A 17,042-nucleotide genomic window follows, 5' to 3' on the forward strand; every position below is an offset into this window, starting at 1 on the left:
CACATCTGTGGGACATGGTTCCGTAGATGCGAGAGCGCTGCTTCAGATTCTTGAATTCGTAAATTCAATCCATTTCTTCCCATTCACAAAATTGGAGACTTAAAGGGGTTCTATGGGGTAATTTGCTAATCTTGCTGAGGATTCTTCCATTGGGTAAGTCTTCTACCTTCTTTAATCGTTCTTCTACCTTCTTTAATCGTTTATGTTATCATTAATGTAAAGGAATCATTTTAGAAAACCATGTTAAGGTTGGGTTTTGGGATGATAAACTCTAGGTTGATTTTGGACCATCTTTCTTTCTAAATCATGTTTTGTTCGGAAATTACCTTGATTCTAGTCATTAAATCATTGGGTAAATAGGACCTAGGCTTGAATTCCTCTTTTACTTAAGTTTGTGATTACAGAAAATAAGGGTTTTCTTATAAATTGGGGGTTTTGATGAAATAATGCAATTGATGCCTAACTGAGACCAGATTGTGATGATTATGGGTTATTGGACTTCCTAAACCTTAGGTGACCTAAACGTTCTTATAAAATCCATCGTTTTAGCCTTGTGGGCTCAGGGTACCCTTTTAAGGGTCATTTTTTTTATTTCGATTGGTTTTATGGCTTTATGGTTATCATTAGCCTCGGAATCTAATGTAGAATAGTAATTTGGTAGGCTTTGATCATTCGGAAGCTCTTCAAAAAGGGAAGGTGTTACACCTCGTACTTTTGTACGTTAAGTGTTGTCGTAAGTTAACCGATGTATGCTAGAAGACTGAGATTATCCTTAAGGCTACAAGTTCTTAAAAAATGTTTAACAAGTGTTAAGTGTCGTGAAGATCAGAGGTTAAATGAATTGAAAGGATTAAGTTTCATCGAAGTCTTATGTTTGGTCATGAGTTACGGAAGAATTTGGCCCAAATTTTCGGGGGTTTATCTCTAATTATATGAAGGGATATGGGGTACATTAACCATACAAATTGAAATTCATTGAGTCTAGATTTCAACGCAACAAATCGTTCGTTGGTATGACATCGGAGTAGGAAGTTATGACTGTTTTACGACAAACTGTTTGGGCAAAAGTTGGACCTCGCTGAGCGAGCTCCAAAGCGAAGTTGTAGCTCGCTTTTTTTTTTTTGCATATATTCGACCTCTTCAATTTTATTTCAGTTCCAACATATCTCCACACCTTAACACCCGCTGAAAGACCCTCCCAACGTAAAACCAAGTATTGAGAGTGTGATTCAAATGTTAGAGGCCTTACTTGTTAAACTTTAGTTCCTTTTCGTGTGGTACATTTGGAAGGTACTTCATGGTGAAATAACCTCTGTCCCGAAGTGTTCTTGCATTCTAAAGGTAAGGTTCCATCTTTTCTACTTATATTTGAGCTTGATTAAGTCCTAGACATCTTGTTTGTCAAGGAAATACGAATGATATACCGTATATCGTGTTCTTGCTGAAGTTGAGATATATAGGTTGTCTTTCTGTATGATCTGATGTTGTTAAGGGCTAGGAAATCATGAGAAATGATTGTAGTCATGGTGTTGTTCTTGTCGTTGTTATGCTACACATTCGGAGGAAAGGAAGTGTATTCAAATGTATTATATAGGTGTATATTAGTGTTGTTTTGAGCATAGACTGTTGTTGTTCGGATTAGAACTTAAAGGAAGGTAAATGAAGCTTGTGATTGACAATGTGATCTTGTTGGTTGAGTTGTGGATGTTTACAAAATAGGGGAAATGCTGTTTGATTCTGTTTAGAACTAATTATCGTTTGATATACACTATATATTAGAGTTCGGCTAAGTTAATGGATATACGTTCGTTGTTATAGGTCTAAGTACTAGTTGAGACGAGTTCGTTGTTGGTTTGTATTGGTGACACGAGGTATGTAATGGATATCTTTCCTCTTCTTGGCATGATTCAATAACTAGAAAAGGCGTACAAATCATATCACGAGAAACCTATTGACTAGATCTTGTCTTAGTGATCTATAGTCTCCCGACTGGTTGTGTGGTGCCTTTGAGGGATTCTTATCCGCTCTTCATCCCCTTTGATGTAAGTTGAGTTAGAGAGATACGTCGATGTTTTATATATATTCCCGCATACACTTAATATATATATATATATATATATATATATATATATATATATATATATATATATATTCCTTAGCCTGGCCGCTTGGTCAGTGGGACATTATTGCCTGGCCGCTAGGTCAGTGAGACATTATTCCCTGGCCGTAGGGTTAGTGAGATTTTACAATTGCCTGGCCGACTGGTCAGTGAGATTTTACAGTTGCCTGACTACTTGGTCAGTGAGAGATATGATATTATTATATTGCATCTTATATGAGTTAGATCAAGTGAATTATTCCAGGGCACTCTTTGGCCTCCAATTATTGTACTTTTCAGTTCAGTTTTAGTTTCAGTTATTCTATTGCCATACATACTCGGTACATTATTTTGTACTAACGTCCCTTTTACCGGGGGCACTGCATTCATGCCTGCAGGTGCTGACAGACCGACAGATAGACCTCCCCAATAGGTGGGAGCAGACATCAGCTGATGGGTAAGCTCCACTCACCCGGAGTTGCCAGGTCTAGCTTTTGAGCCTCTCTCTTTTGTGTTTATAGACATGATGGGTAGGTCGGGGCCCTGTTCCGACCATGGTACAGTTAGTTATTCTTTAGAGGCTTGTGAATGAGTCCCGTATATAATGTCTATAGTGTGGCCTTGTGCCCTTTATTTATGTCTATTTTGGTACTGTTGGTTACAGACGTTCATGGCAGCCTCATCAGCCTGCACACTTATGTATATATATTATTTAGATGTGTGTGCCCTCTCACATACGATAGCTAGCATTTGCAGACGTTTCAGAATGCAGCCTTGTCAGCCTTGTTGGTATTGTTTATTTGCAGGTAGGCCTCGTCGGCCTAAGTTGAGGGTTATCCCTCTAGGGTTACGGCTATAGAGAGTTGTTCGCTCAAGCTGAGTATGGCATCGGGTGCCGGCCATTTATGCTTTGGTTGGCTGGCGGGATCTTGAGTCATCTCCTAATGTTGTTACAGGTATATTATCAGTCTTCTCCCATGATGTGTATGCATTGACAGACCCAGGTTCTACTTTATCATAAGTCACCCCTTTTATTGCTGGTAAGTTTGGGATAGAACCTGAAATGATTAGGCCTTTTGTGATGTCTACACCGGTTGGGGATGCGGTGATAGCTAGACGAGTATACAAGAATTGTGTAGTTATAATTTCAAAATGTCATACTGTGGAAGACTTGATTGAGTTAGACATGATGGACTTTGACGTTATTATGGATATGGACTGGTTGGCTTCTTGTTATGCTAACGTTGATTGCAGAAAAAAGATGGTTCGATTTCAATTTCCAGAAGAACCAGTGCTGGAATGGAAAGGTACTACAGCTTCGCCAAGAGGTAGGTTTATTTCCTATCTCAAGCAAAAGAAGATGATCGCAAAGGGTTGTATTCATCATATAGTTCGAGTTTAGAAAGCAGAAGCAGAGTCACCGGCTATTCAGGTCTGTTCCAGTGGTTAATAAGTTTCCCGATGTATTCCCAGATGAGCTTCTAGGCCTTCCACCAGAATGGGAGATTGACTTTGCTATTTATGTTTTACTAGATATTCAGCCGATACTTATTCCTCCTTATAGGATGTCACCTGCTGAGTTGAGGGAGCTGAAGGAGTAGTAGAACGACTTACTCAAGAAAGGCTTTATCAGGCCTAGTACGTCGCCATGGGGAGCACCTGTGTTTTTTGTAAGGAAGAAGGATGGCTCTTTGACTACAGAAAGATGAATAAGGTGACGATAAAGAATAAGTACCCGCTCCCAAGGATTAATTATTTATTTGACCAATTGCAGGGTGCCAGATATTTCTCGAAGATAGATCTGATATCAGGTAACCATCAGGTTAGGGTCAGAGAGAAGGACATTCCGAAGACAGCTTTCAGGACCAATTATAGTCACTTTGAGTTCGTGTGATATCGTTCGGTCTGACTAATGCCTCAGCAGTATTATTGTGTTACACCCCAGAAAAATTCGTGTTACTAAGGCTTCAGACGACTTAATGTGAGCTCGAGGAGGAGAAAATATCACAAGTATAAAGAATGAAATTCTACTGTAGTAGCATGAATATGATATTTAGGATTCGTACAATATGATTGGAATAATACGTTAAAAGATATATAGCCCTCGTAACCGTAAGCTGAGGTGGGGCCCACATGATGGGATTTTTATAAAGGACATATGATAAGTGATATGGACAATATATGTGAAGTTAAAAACAACTCAAGAAGGACCCTTGAGCCAAATCCAAGTGTAAGCCCTCCAAAAAGATGTTTTTAAGTTACGTTTTCGGGTGATCTGACTTCGGGAGGCCATAACCCCATCATTATTTGGGAATTTTGGAAAACTCCTAAACTAAAAGTTGTAGATAATTGAAATACCTTTCCAACCATAGGTCGTGGGCCTGTATGTGACATCGGGATAAAGAGTTATGGACGTTTTAAGGCAGAAAGGTAGAGTTGGGCAGTGAGCTCGGCCCAACCCGATTCCATGTCGGGTCAGGCCCATTTCCCTTGCTATTTAAGGGAAATTTTCAGCTTATCTTCCTCATCTTCATACCAAAAAAATCCAGAAAATTCTAGAGAGAGGGAAGAGAGCCTTTAGAGAGAAACCAAATTTTGATCACAATCTGAGCCTCGAATCCCGAAGCTCATGAAGAGAAAAGTGTTGTACGTTGCGTTGCCTTCAATTTGAGCTAAAAATCAGCCAAGAAGAAGAGTGTTGACGTGGTTGCTGCATACTTAAGGTAAGATTAAAGTCCCTTTTTCATTGTCAATAAGTTTATTTAGAGTTTTAACGGATTAGAACAGAGAAAATCGCGTTGTAAATTCCTTTGTTGTTTTGTTGAGATTTATGGATCGGGGGCTGTTTTAGTTGGATTAAATGGATGGAATTAGCTGCGTTATGATGTATAATAATTGTTGATGTTGTTGAAAAGTTTCTGTTCTTGAATTTGGGAGAATAAAGTGTATGAAGATATCACATACAAAGCGTATACCGGGCTGTTTTATATGATTTTCGTGGCTGTTTTGTGATGATATTTTGGGGCTGTTTTATATGATTTTCGTGGCTGTTTTGTGACAATATTTTGGGGCTGTTTGGTGGTTGTTATGAATTGTTTTGTGGGATGGAATATCATGGGATTGGCTGTAGTAGTAGTTGTTGTTGTGTTTGTTGTTATACTACGGATATACGAAAATAAAGAAGTGTATACAAGCATTGGTATACGAATGTATATTGGGCTGTTTTGGAAGTGATTTAAGAATGGATTTAATTCTAGTTTGATATGAAATTGTTGGTGGTGTTGTTGTTGGTATTTTGATTGATGTTTGGCTAAATTGGAATCTCGAGGATTGTTAAGTTTTCAGGGGAAATGCTGCCCGAACTTCGTTAAGTTTCATTCGTACTTGGATTGGTTAGTAAGTGATGTGGATGATCTAACTGTGGCTTATGTTATCTTAATTTTAGACCTACGAGCTCGAGAAGTAGACGTTGGACTTTTAAATAAGCGTTAAAGGTATGTAAAGCTAACCGTTCCTTCTTTTTGGCATGATCTTTATGAAACAAACATACGACGTGTATATGACTCCAAAGAAGCTCGTATTCTTAGAGACACTAGGATGGCTAACGTTATTGATTTCCAGAACTTACTTCATTATGTCTTGATACATGTCTATGACTCCAGCCGTCCTATTTTGATATAATCCACAGTGACATTCGAAGGGTACTTGATATGACTATTGTTTTGATTTTCAAATGATAGTTCGTTTTGAATATTCTATTAAGTCTCAGTTATAACTTAGTTTGCATATGGTTGCTCACTACTCTGCTCGTGCATGCCGTAATATATCTTTCACCAAGTCCCGGGCCAGGAATTTTTTTGTGCACAGTTTCACTGCATTGTTCACCGAGTTCCTCAATAGAGGGCCGGGTACGGTATATATATATGATGATATGATGATGTGATGATATGATGATATGATGATGTGATTATGGCGCCAAGGATAGTATGTGATGACTTTATTTACCGAGTCCCATAATGGGCCGGGTACGATATATGATATTGATATGCATGATCTACATTTCATAAGGCAAGTGTATTGGTATTTTGAATGTCATACTTGTCTCCTGTGATCTCTATTTCAGTCATGATCCTCTTTATTGTATTTCATGCTTTATATACTCAGTACATATCTCGTACTGACCCCCTTTCTCCCGGGGGGGGGGGGTGCGTTTCATGCCCGCAGGTACAGATACTCGATTTGGTGATCCTCCAGCTTAGGATTTCTACTCAGCTGTCTTAGAAAGCTCCATTGTTCCGGAGCCTAGACTTTTGGTACAGACTTTTTGATGTATATATATATATATATATATATGTTTATTCAGGGGTACGGCGGGGCCCTGTCCCGTCATATTTCACTATCGATACTCTTACAGGTCTGTAGACATATGTGTGGGTTGTGTATAAGTTTTGTTCAGCTGTGTCTATATGGCTTACTTATGGTATTGACATGTTGTGATAGCCTTGTCGGCTTGCGTATCATATTGACATGTAGTGGCAGCCTTGTCGGCTTGCGTATCATATTATATTTTGATTAGTTGTGACTCCTCAGGAGACAGGTTATCAGGATACCTATATATGATGACGTTGTGAACCTTTGAGGTTCTTTTGCAAAGTTTCCATATTGTTCTGAAGAATCAGTTGTCTATATTTAATAGGTACGTATACGAGTGTCGAGCTCGGGCATTAGTCATGGCCCACGGGGTTAGGTCGTGACAAAAGTGATATCAGAGCAGTTCATCCTCGGAGTGTCTACAGACCATGTCTAGTAGAGTCTTGTTTATCGGTGTATTGTGCACCACATCTATAAACAGGAAGCTATAGGGCATTTAGGATGTTACCTTTCCTTCTTACTCTAGATCGTGCGATAGAGCCAAGAGATAGGAAATGATATCCCTTATATACTGACTTTTGATTTCAGCGGGAGAGTGGTGTCGACAAGAGAAGGTAAATGATGCTACTGGGAGTTACAGAGATAAGATATTTCATCGAGGTTACGTTATCAGAAATTGTATATACAGAATGGCAAACTGGCCATCATCAAGGTAAGTTATTGAAGTATAGTAAGGAAATGGATTGAATGTATATATATTGTTGATAAGCTCAGTTATAAGGTGTGAACAGAAGAAGCTGAACGAATCAGTAAAAAGATAGGTAAGCAGGGTACATGTCAGATACGGTATGAATGTTGCAGGTATGATTGAAACCTGCAATTAAAGATTGAAAGGGAAAGTAAATAGGAAAGTGTAACAGGTACAGTTTGAGTTGGACATACGAGGTCAGTTTGTCATTTTCATACTGTTATTGATACGGGGAGCCCTGTGCGGCTATGGTATGATATAATATATATGTATATGTTGGCCCTGTGAGGCATTATTGGTATTTCCTACGTGCAGGTTTTGGGATAGTAAGAAATACAGAGGAAACTCTGCCAAATTTTTTCTAGAAATAAAAAGAGAATGAGATATAAGTTCGTAAAAAGTCTTGAAAGGTCATGTCAACAGTAATGATAAGATTTGACTAAGTTGCAAGTACGTCTGACTTCGAAAAATAAAGCTAACGGTTGAATTGATAATAATAGTAATTATGAGGTCGACATCGGTATGGTTAATTTATCATGTTGGATTAAAGCTTTAAGAGATACCCTCCATGTCATCCGTAAGAGGCATCATTCTTATTTGGGAAATTTTATTTCGAAGAAGCAAATATGAGCAGCAAAGTTTGGAATTCATTTGAACGGATTATAATACTTTCCAGCCACATTTTACCTTAGAAAAAGCTCATGTTCGAGAGCAAAAACGTCCAGCAATTAAGTTTCACTTTTATTTGAAGAGTACAAAGCATACAACAAGTAGTTTATGAACTAAATAGTTCGTTCATGACCCAAGAACAAATCTGAAGGTAAACTATGTGAATCAAGCATTAGAAGTCCCGTGGTGCTTGTTGGATTCTAGTCCTTCTTCTTGTGGTGGTTTTGTAGGATGCTTCATAGTGATGTAATCTTGGAGTTGGAGCGCTCTTGTGTTCTTGAGGTAACATTTTACCATATCTTTATGTCCTTGAGTTTATTAGTTCTTAATCAACTAATTGGAGATGGAATTTGTAGAAGGAAAACTCAAACTTGTGGGCTATCTTAGATCATGTGTTCCATGTGTTGTTGATGAAGTGCTAGGATAATTTGGAAGGGCTTGAGATACTAAGAGATGATTTAGAAAAGGCTGGCAAATCTTAATAGGGTATTATATTGAGGTATCACTGAATTGACAAGCAGGGATAAATTACGACGAGTTTATAGTTAGAAGAAATAACAGTATGATTGAGACAAGGGTACAGAGGAAGAAGAATCGTGACGAATATGAATGTATTGATAAGACAACTTGTGAGGTATTAAAGATAAGATTGACCCAAAAAAGGTAAAAGGTTAAGAAGTGTTACGCTATAGGATTGATTATGAATGGGATGTAATGTGAATATAATAAGGATTGTTGTGAAAATGAGCAAAGCCAGTGAGGAGGTGACTAAAGGATATGACGTGATCAATGTGAAACGGAAAAGCGAGCTATAGAACGAATAAGAAAGTCTTATCAAGTTTTGTAGGGAAAGTATAAAATAAAGATTATATGATAACGGAAATGATAGCGAGCATAAGAAAAGAAGGAGCAATTGAAAGAAGGAAATAAGAAGAAAGCGAGATAACAGTGTAGTAACAGGTTATGACATAGCCGAGGGCACGGGTAATATAAATGACGGAATTGTGAAAGACCAAACTACAGAAAGATATGCAACGAGGTAGAATGAGTGCTAAAAAATGACTAGTATGACAAGAACAAACAGGGATGAACAGAATACGTTTTGAAAATGAGAAAGGGATTATGCAGGAATAGTGTTTTTAGAAGGATATAGAGGTAGCATGAGATTCCTCATGCACAGAATGAAAGATGGACATAGACTAAAGAAACGGTAAGGGAATACTAAAGGAAGCACCCAAGATAGGCGTAATTAATTGAATACGAGTATAAAATAGAAGGGAAATATATAGCTACGAACTTAAAGGTGTAGTACAGCGACAAGGTGATAAGATAAGACCATTATTAAGACGAAATTGATATGATTTTGAGTAAGTTAGAAGCTAGTGTTGGGTACACAACAAGGGTAAAAGAGTATAAGGCATAAGGGGGTATTGCGTGTATATAACTTCTCCTCGGAAGTAGTGAAATCCTTAAAGGATAAGGACTGTAGGCCTGAGGAACAGATGAGGTATTGTGAATTTATTAAAGGAAACAGATGATATAGGTTGGAATAGAGATAATACTACAAGAGAACTTTGGGCACTTATCATCGGAATATAAGTGCTACCTAATTGAGAATTTGGACGACTATAAGTACTAATTAATTACTGATTGGAGTAAGTAGAATGTGGCCTTGGATGAGTTGCTACATGGGTTGCATTACTCGAGTACAGATCATCAGACGAGATTTTATACTATATATAGAAAGGTTCTCATCACTCCGTGATTTTGTTAAGGTTTCGTACGAGGATAATCAAAGTTATAAATTATAAAGAAAAGACATGGATATGGTACAGTATACCAAGTGAATTGGAAAAGAGTCAGATGAATTTGGAATTGAAAATGGGGACATAGAGCAGAATATACATAGATAATAATATAAGTACACCCTAAAGGGGGGAAGCGGGTGAGAGAAATGCAGGTGTAAGATGGAAATAATTGACACTGCAATATATTTGATATGAATACTCAAACTTCAAATGAGATCCCTTGCTGAAACAAATTAGTAAGATCTGAAGGCTAGCAATAAACGGATAGCAGTCAGGATGGTATTTGAGACAAAACCAAGGATCGTTTGTAAAGATCTTGTATGATATGACATTATGAAGTGGGTGAATGGTAAAAAGAAAGAGTACGACAAGAAAATGGTAACGAGCAACTTAAGAGATATTATAAAGGATAGCTACGCTATACTGGGTTAAAGGCTAAGATATTGGCAATAGAGTTGTTCGCTAATGATATTGCGACTTATAAGTTGGAGGGAGAAGGGATAGAGAATCTCCTATAGTGGAATACGAGAAAATCAAAGGGTGAATAAAGGAAGGGAAAGGAGTATGACAAGATAGGATACGAGTGAGTTTTAGTACGGATGAGATATGTAAAGCAGAATGAACCAGAAGTAGGAAAGACTGTGACTAAGATTGGATCTATTTTATACAAGTTGTACAAGAATAGTTATATAACCTACGAGTATTTGTATGCTAAGAATGATACCAAGCGAGTACTTGATAAGAAGAGTAAGGATTCGGTAATAAAAATATGGATGAGATATTTTGGGTGCATTAAGGCAAGATGTAAAGATGGTTTAAGCCAAATTACCGAGATAGAAGTAGTACTGAGGACAAATAGGCCTGGAGACAATGGAGCCCAAGATTTATCTCGATACCGATTATAAGATACGAGAGGGAAATGCAAGGTAAAGTATGAAGGCTAGTGAAATGACGCTAAGGTATTTGAGCACCTTCGCATGTTCTTGAAAAGATCGCAACATAATGTGTGACAGAAAAGCTAAGAGAAAAATAAAATAAAGAAATGGCACGGGATAATATGCCTAAAGTGTTACAAGTTGGAGTAAGGGAAATGGTGAAACAGTTCAAGTGAGGCGATCGCAACAAACTGGTTACTAGATGACATTGAATTTATATGTCAAAATCAAAAATTCTTTGAGAATTGTACCAGTTAATAATAGACAGATCACAGAGCAATGTAAGGTTATTGAAGCAAAATAATGTTACACCAAGGGAAATTTCGTCTTATTCGTAGAGTCTGCGAAGGGTCTACAGGTTACCAGAGGCATGAAATACTCCAGGGATTGTAAAGTCTAATAAATCGACGAGGGACGTCTACGCGTGAGAGGTAAGATGAAGTGAACGATACGTCATAAAGGAGTAACTATAGAAGAAGAAAGAGCCGACTTAAGACTACGTGCACCAGGAGAGAGTAAGATTTCAGCGGAAGAGCTCGCAATACAATCGTTAACCAACTACTAAATGAAAAGGAGAGTAAAGACAACAACGTGGAATTATCACCTCGAGAGGCAAGAGCAAGAACAAATATTATAGGAATGGTTACTTAGAGATCTGGAATGCGTTATAATAAACTGAAGGGATCAACCAATGAAGGAGGCATGTGCAGGCCATAATTCAGTAAAAGAACGTTTAAGGAAGTATTGGAAGTGCAGGATTAGTTTAACATTCGAGGAAGAATGTTCCAAAGTGGGGAAGGATGTTACACCCCAGAAAAATTCGTGTTACTAAGGCTATAGACGGCTTAATGTGTGCTCGAGGAGGAGCAAATATCACAAGTATAAAGAATGAAATTCTACTGTAGTAGCATGAGTATGATATTTGGAATTCGTACAATATGATTGGAATAATACGTTAAAAGATATATAGCCCTCGTAACCGTAAGCTGAGGTGGGGCCCACATGATGGGATTTTTATAAAGGACATATGATACGTTTTCGGGTGATCTGACTTTGGGAGGCCATAAACCTATCATGATTTGGGAATTTGGGAAAACTCCTAAAATGAAAGTTGTAGATAATTGAAATACCTTTCCAACCATAGGTCGTGGGACTGTATGTGACATCGGGATAAAGAGTTATGGAAGTTTTAAGGCAGAAAGGTCAAGCTAGGCAGTGAGCTCGGCCTAACCCGATTCCAAGTCGGGTCAGGCCCATTTCCCTTTCTATTTAAGGGAAATTTTCAGCTTATCTTCCTCATCTTCATACCAAAAAAATCCAGAAAATTCTAGAGAGAGGGAAGAGAGCCTTTAGAGAGAGAAACTAAATTTTCATCACAATCTGAGCCCCGAATCCCGAAGCTTATGAAGAGAAAAGTATTGTACGTTGCGTTGCCTTCAATTTGAGCTAAAAATCAGGCAAGAAGAAGAGTGTTGACATGGTTGCTGCATACTTAAGGTAAGATTAAGGTCCATTTTTCATTGTTAATAAGTTTATTTAGAGTTTTAACGGATTAGAACGGAGAAAATCGCGTTATAAATTCCTTTGTTGTTTTGTTGAGATTTATGGATTGGGGGCTGTTTTAGTTGGATTAAATGGATGGAATTAGCTGAGTTATGATGTATAATAATTGTTGATGTTGTTGACAAGTTGTTGTTCTTGAACTCTGGGAGAATAAAGTGTATGAAGATATCACATACAAAGCGTATACCGGGCTGTTTTATATGATTTTCGTGGTTGTTTTATGATGATATATTGGGGCTGTTTTATATGATTTTCGTGGCTGTTTTGTGACAATATTTTGGGGCTGTTTGGTGGTTGTTATGAATTGTTTTGTGGGCTGGAATATCGTGGGATTGGCTGTAGTAGTAGTTGTTGTTGTGTTTGTTGTTATACTATGGATATACGAAAATAAAGAAGTGTATACAAGCATTGGTATACGAATGTATATTGGGCTGTTTTGGAAGTGATTTAAGAATGGATTTAATTCTAGTTTGATATGAAATTGTTGGTGGTGTTGTTGTTGGTATTTTGATTGATGTTTGGCTAAATTGGAATCTCGAGGATTGTTAAGTTTTCAGGGGAAATGCTGCCCGAATTTCGTTAAGTTTCATTCGTACTTGGATTGGTTAGTAAGTGATGTGGATGATCTAACTGTGGCTTATGTTATCTTAATTTTAGACCTACGAGCTCGAGAAGTAGACGTTGGACTTTTAAATAAGCGTTAAAGGTATGTAAAGCTAACCGTTCCTTCTTTTTGGCATGATCTTTATGAAACAAACATACGACGTGTATATGACTCCAAAGAAGCTCGTATTCTTAGAGACACTAGGATGGCTAACGTTATTGATTTCCAGAACTTACTTCATTATGTCTTGATACATGTCTATGACTCCAGCCGTCCTATTTTGATATAATCCACAGTGACATTCGAAGGGTACTTGATATGACTATTGTCTTGATTTTCAAATGATAGTTCGTTTTGAATATTCTATTAAGTCTCAGTTATAACTTAGTTTGCATATGGTTGCTCACTACTCTGCTCGTGCATGCCGTAATATATCTTTCACCAAATCCCGGGCCAGGAATTGTTTCGTGCACAGTTTCACTGCATTGTTCACCGAGTTCCTCAATAGAGGGTCGGGTACGGTATATATATATGATGATATGATGATGTGATGATATGATGATATGATGATGTGATTATGGCGCCAAGGATAGTATGTGATGACTTTATTCACCGAGTCCCATAATGGGCCGGGTACGATATATGATATTGATATGCATGATCTACATTTCATAAGGCAAGTGTATTGGTATTTTGAATGTCATACTTGTCTCCTGTGATCTCTATTTCAGTCATGATCCTCTTTATTGTATTTCATGCTTTATATACTCAGTACATATCTCGTACTGACCCCTTTTCTCCCGGGGGGGGGGGGGGGGGTGCGTTTCATGCCCGCAGGTACAGATACTCGATTTGGTGATCCTCCAGCTTAGGATTTCTACTCAGCTGTCTTAGAAAGCTCCATTGTTCCGGAGCCTAGACTTTTGGTACAGATCTTTTGATGTATATATATATATATATATATGTTTATCCAGGGGTACGGCGGGGCCCTGTCCCGTCATATTTCACTATCGATACTCTTACAGGTCTGTAGACATATGTGTGGGTTGTGTATAAGTTTTGTTCAGCTGTGTCTATATGGCTTACTTATGGTATTGACATGTTGTGATAGCCTTGTCGGCTTGCGTATCATATTGACATGTAGTGGCAGCCTTGTCGGCTTGCGTATCAGAAGACAGGTTATCGGGATACCTATATATGATGACGTTGTGAACCTTTGAGGTTCTTTTGCAAAGATTCCATATTGTTCTTAAGAATCAGTTGTCTATATTTAACAGGTACGTATACGAGTGTCCAGCTCGAGCATTAGTCATGGCCCACGGGGTTGGGTCGTGACATTATGGACTTGATGAACAGCGTATTAAAACCCTTCCTATACCTGCTCCTGATTGTGTTTATTGATGATATCTTAGTCTATCTCAATCAGAGATTGAGCATGTAGATTATTTGCGTGTTGTACTCAGAGTCCTTTAGTATCGAAAGTTGTAGGCAAAGTTCTCTAAATGTGAGTTCTGGTTGAACTCTGTGGCTTTCTTGGGGAACATTATATATGATGAGGGCATCAGGGTTGATACGCTGAAGATAGAAGCTATGAAGACTTGGCCTAGACCCACAACACTGGCAGAGGTTCGTAGTTTTCTGGGTTGTTTTATGGGTTTAGCAGGTTATTATAGGAGATTTATAGAAGATTTCTCTTCCCTTTCCGCACCACTGATGAAGCTGACTAAGAAGGCAGCTAAGTTCCAGTGGACTGACGCTCTTGAGTGGAATTTTCAGGAGTTGAAGGACAGACTGACCTCAATGCTAGTTCTGACACTTCAGAGGGACCAAAGGGTTATGTAGCATGGTAAGGTTATCGCTTATGCTTCAAGATAGCAGAAGAAGCACAAAAAGAATTATCTGACCCATGATTTGGAGTTAGCTAGCGTAGTTAATCCGTTAAAGATGTGTAAGCATTACTTATATATATATATATCATAAGAGCTTTCAGCACATCTTCAAGCAGAAGAAGTTGAATTTGCGTCAGAGGCGATGGTTAGAGCTGTTGAAATATTATGATTGTTATATCCTGTATTTTCGAACGTCGGATTATTTGTAAGTCGAGGTGGGGCCCACACGTCAAGATTTTTTTGGGACATGTGACAAGTTATATGAATCGCATATGTAAAGTTAAACACAACTCGTGAAGGGCCCTGGGGCCAAATCAAAGTGGAAGCCCTCCAAACGGATAGTTTTAAGAAAACATTTTCGGATGACCATACTTGGAGGGGAAATATCGGCATTATAAGTTTGGAATTTTGGAAAACGCCCAAAAATAAAAGTTGTAGATAATTGAAATAGCTTTCCAACGGTAGGTCGTGGGCCTATAGGTGACATCGGTACAAGGAGATATGGACGTTTTAAGGTTGAAAGGTCAGTGGGCTAGGCCCAACTCGTGACCAACCGAGTTGGCCCAAAACAAAATGAAAAAAAAAATATTAGGCCCAATGTTTAAGGGGTGGCCGGCCAAGTGAGGCCCAACCCATAGTTTAATTAAATTTCCATGTGCTAATTAATATAAGAGCCTTGGATGAGTCATAAAGCATAGAAGTTTCAAGAAAACTTGAGATAAAGAAAAGAAAGAACAAGGAGAAAACTCCATGGCCATTTCGGCCAAGATGGGGGAATTTCCCCCCCATGAAATATTGTTCTAAAAATTATTTTCTTGTTGTATACCCACTAATTCAAGGGTCCTCTACAACTTGGTGTAATTATTTTGGAAGATAGAACCCTTGGTTCATCAAATGCACACCTTGGTCAAGTGAAGAAGTAAGGAGAAAAAGGTAAGAATTAATCCCTTTTTATGTGGTATGAAGGGTGTATTTATGTTGCAGTATGTAGAAATGGTTAGAATTCATGAAAGTATGAAAGTTTGTATGGTGTTTATATGTGTGTAAGTAGCCGTGTGCATGTGAATATTGTATAGCCAAAATGAGTTAATTTTATGTTGTATTTTAGTTGTGGTTATGGTGAAAATTATATTGGGAATGAAAGTTGAATGAATTTTGGTTGAAGTTGGAATGTAGAAGATTATGTCACTTTAGAATGATTTTGTGATATTATGGAAATGAAGTTGTTAAGATGTGAATTATGATTATGGTTGATGAAATTGGAAGATGGAAATATGTTATGGATAGGTAGGTTGAATATTAGAAGTTTTGGATGAATTATGACTTTGGTGGAAAGTTTGTATATTTTGTATACCTTGTGAATATTTTGTGGAAATGATATGAAATATTTCCAAATTGTATTGTAATGATCTTGATTAGTAAATGAATATGAGAAGGTTGATATTGACTTGAAAGTGTAAAGTTGGTTTGGAAGTTGTTGCATTATTTGAAAAAGAAGACAATTTATGTTAGAATGTATTTCTAATGGATTGTTGATATTGTTGGCATTGTTGATTGGGTTGGTTGTTGCTATTTGAGCCGAGTTGAATCTCGGGGATGTTGTATGTATAGGGGAGATGCTGCCCAAATTTCCGTAGACAAGTATTGGCAAAAATTGAACCTTTAGGCCCTATGATTAATATTTGGTAAACATGACCAAATGCAGATTTCGGACGAAACGGGATTTGAATTTGGAAAGGCGTAAGGAGCGAATAAGGTATGTAAAGCCTACCCCTTCATTCTCAGGCATGTTCTAGACGTAATAGGCTCGGCTGCGAGCCTTAGATACGACTCTGTTCTTCGGAATTCGAGATTGAAATCCGCTCCATTTCCTTCAGTAAGATTGAATCAGTTTTCTTATAACTTGCCCTTAAAGTAAACTTTATGTATGCAACTTTCCTAAACGGAGTCGGTATGCTTCTAAATGATTATGGACGACCTCATAAGGTCTATTATCTGTAATTTACGTACGCCGCCTCGAGTTGGTCCGAGGTGGGCCCACAAAGCCCGATACTTTCTGTATAACTTTAACTACCTTGTTTCTGTCCGATTTTCTCAGACAACATCTGGACTAATATTCTATCCCTTATATGGCAAGCGTTATGACTATTTTCATAAATCTGACAAAATATTTTTGACATCTGGAAATCTGATCCTGGTAATAATCTGTCGTGCCATCCCATGTGATATATAGGCGCGTATTTTGAATACTGTCCGAATACTTTGAGTTGACCTGCCGTTTGGCCTATTTCAGTTCCATTGAGTTTGTATGATGATCTGTATGTATGTGGTTTCTCATTAATCTGTTCGTGGATGCC

This window comes from Lycium barbarum, chromosome 1, assembly GCF_019175385.1.
Source record: "Lycium barbarum isolate Lr01 chromosome 1, ASM1917538v2, whole genome shotgun sequence".
Taxonomy (NCBI): Eukaryota; Viridiplantae; Streptophyta; class Magnoliopsida; order Solanales; family Solanaceae; genus Lycium; species Lycium barbarum.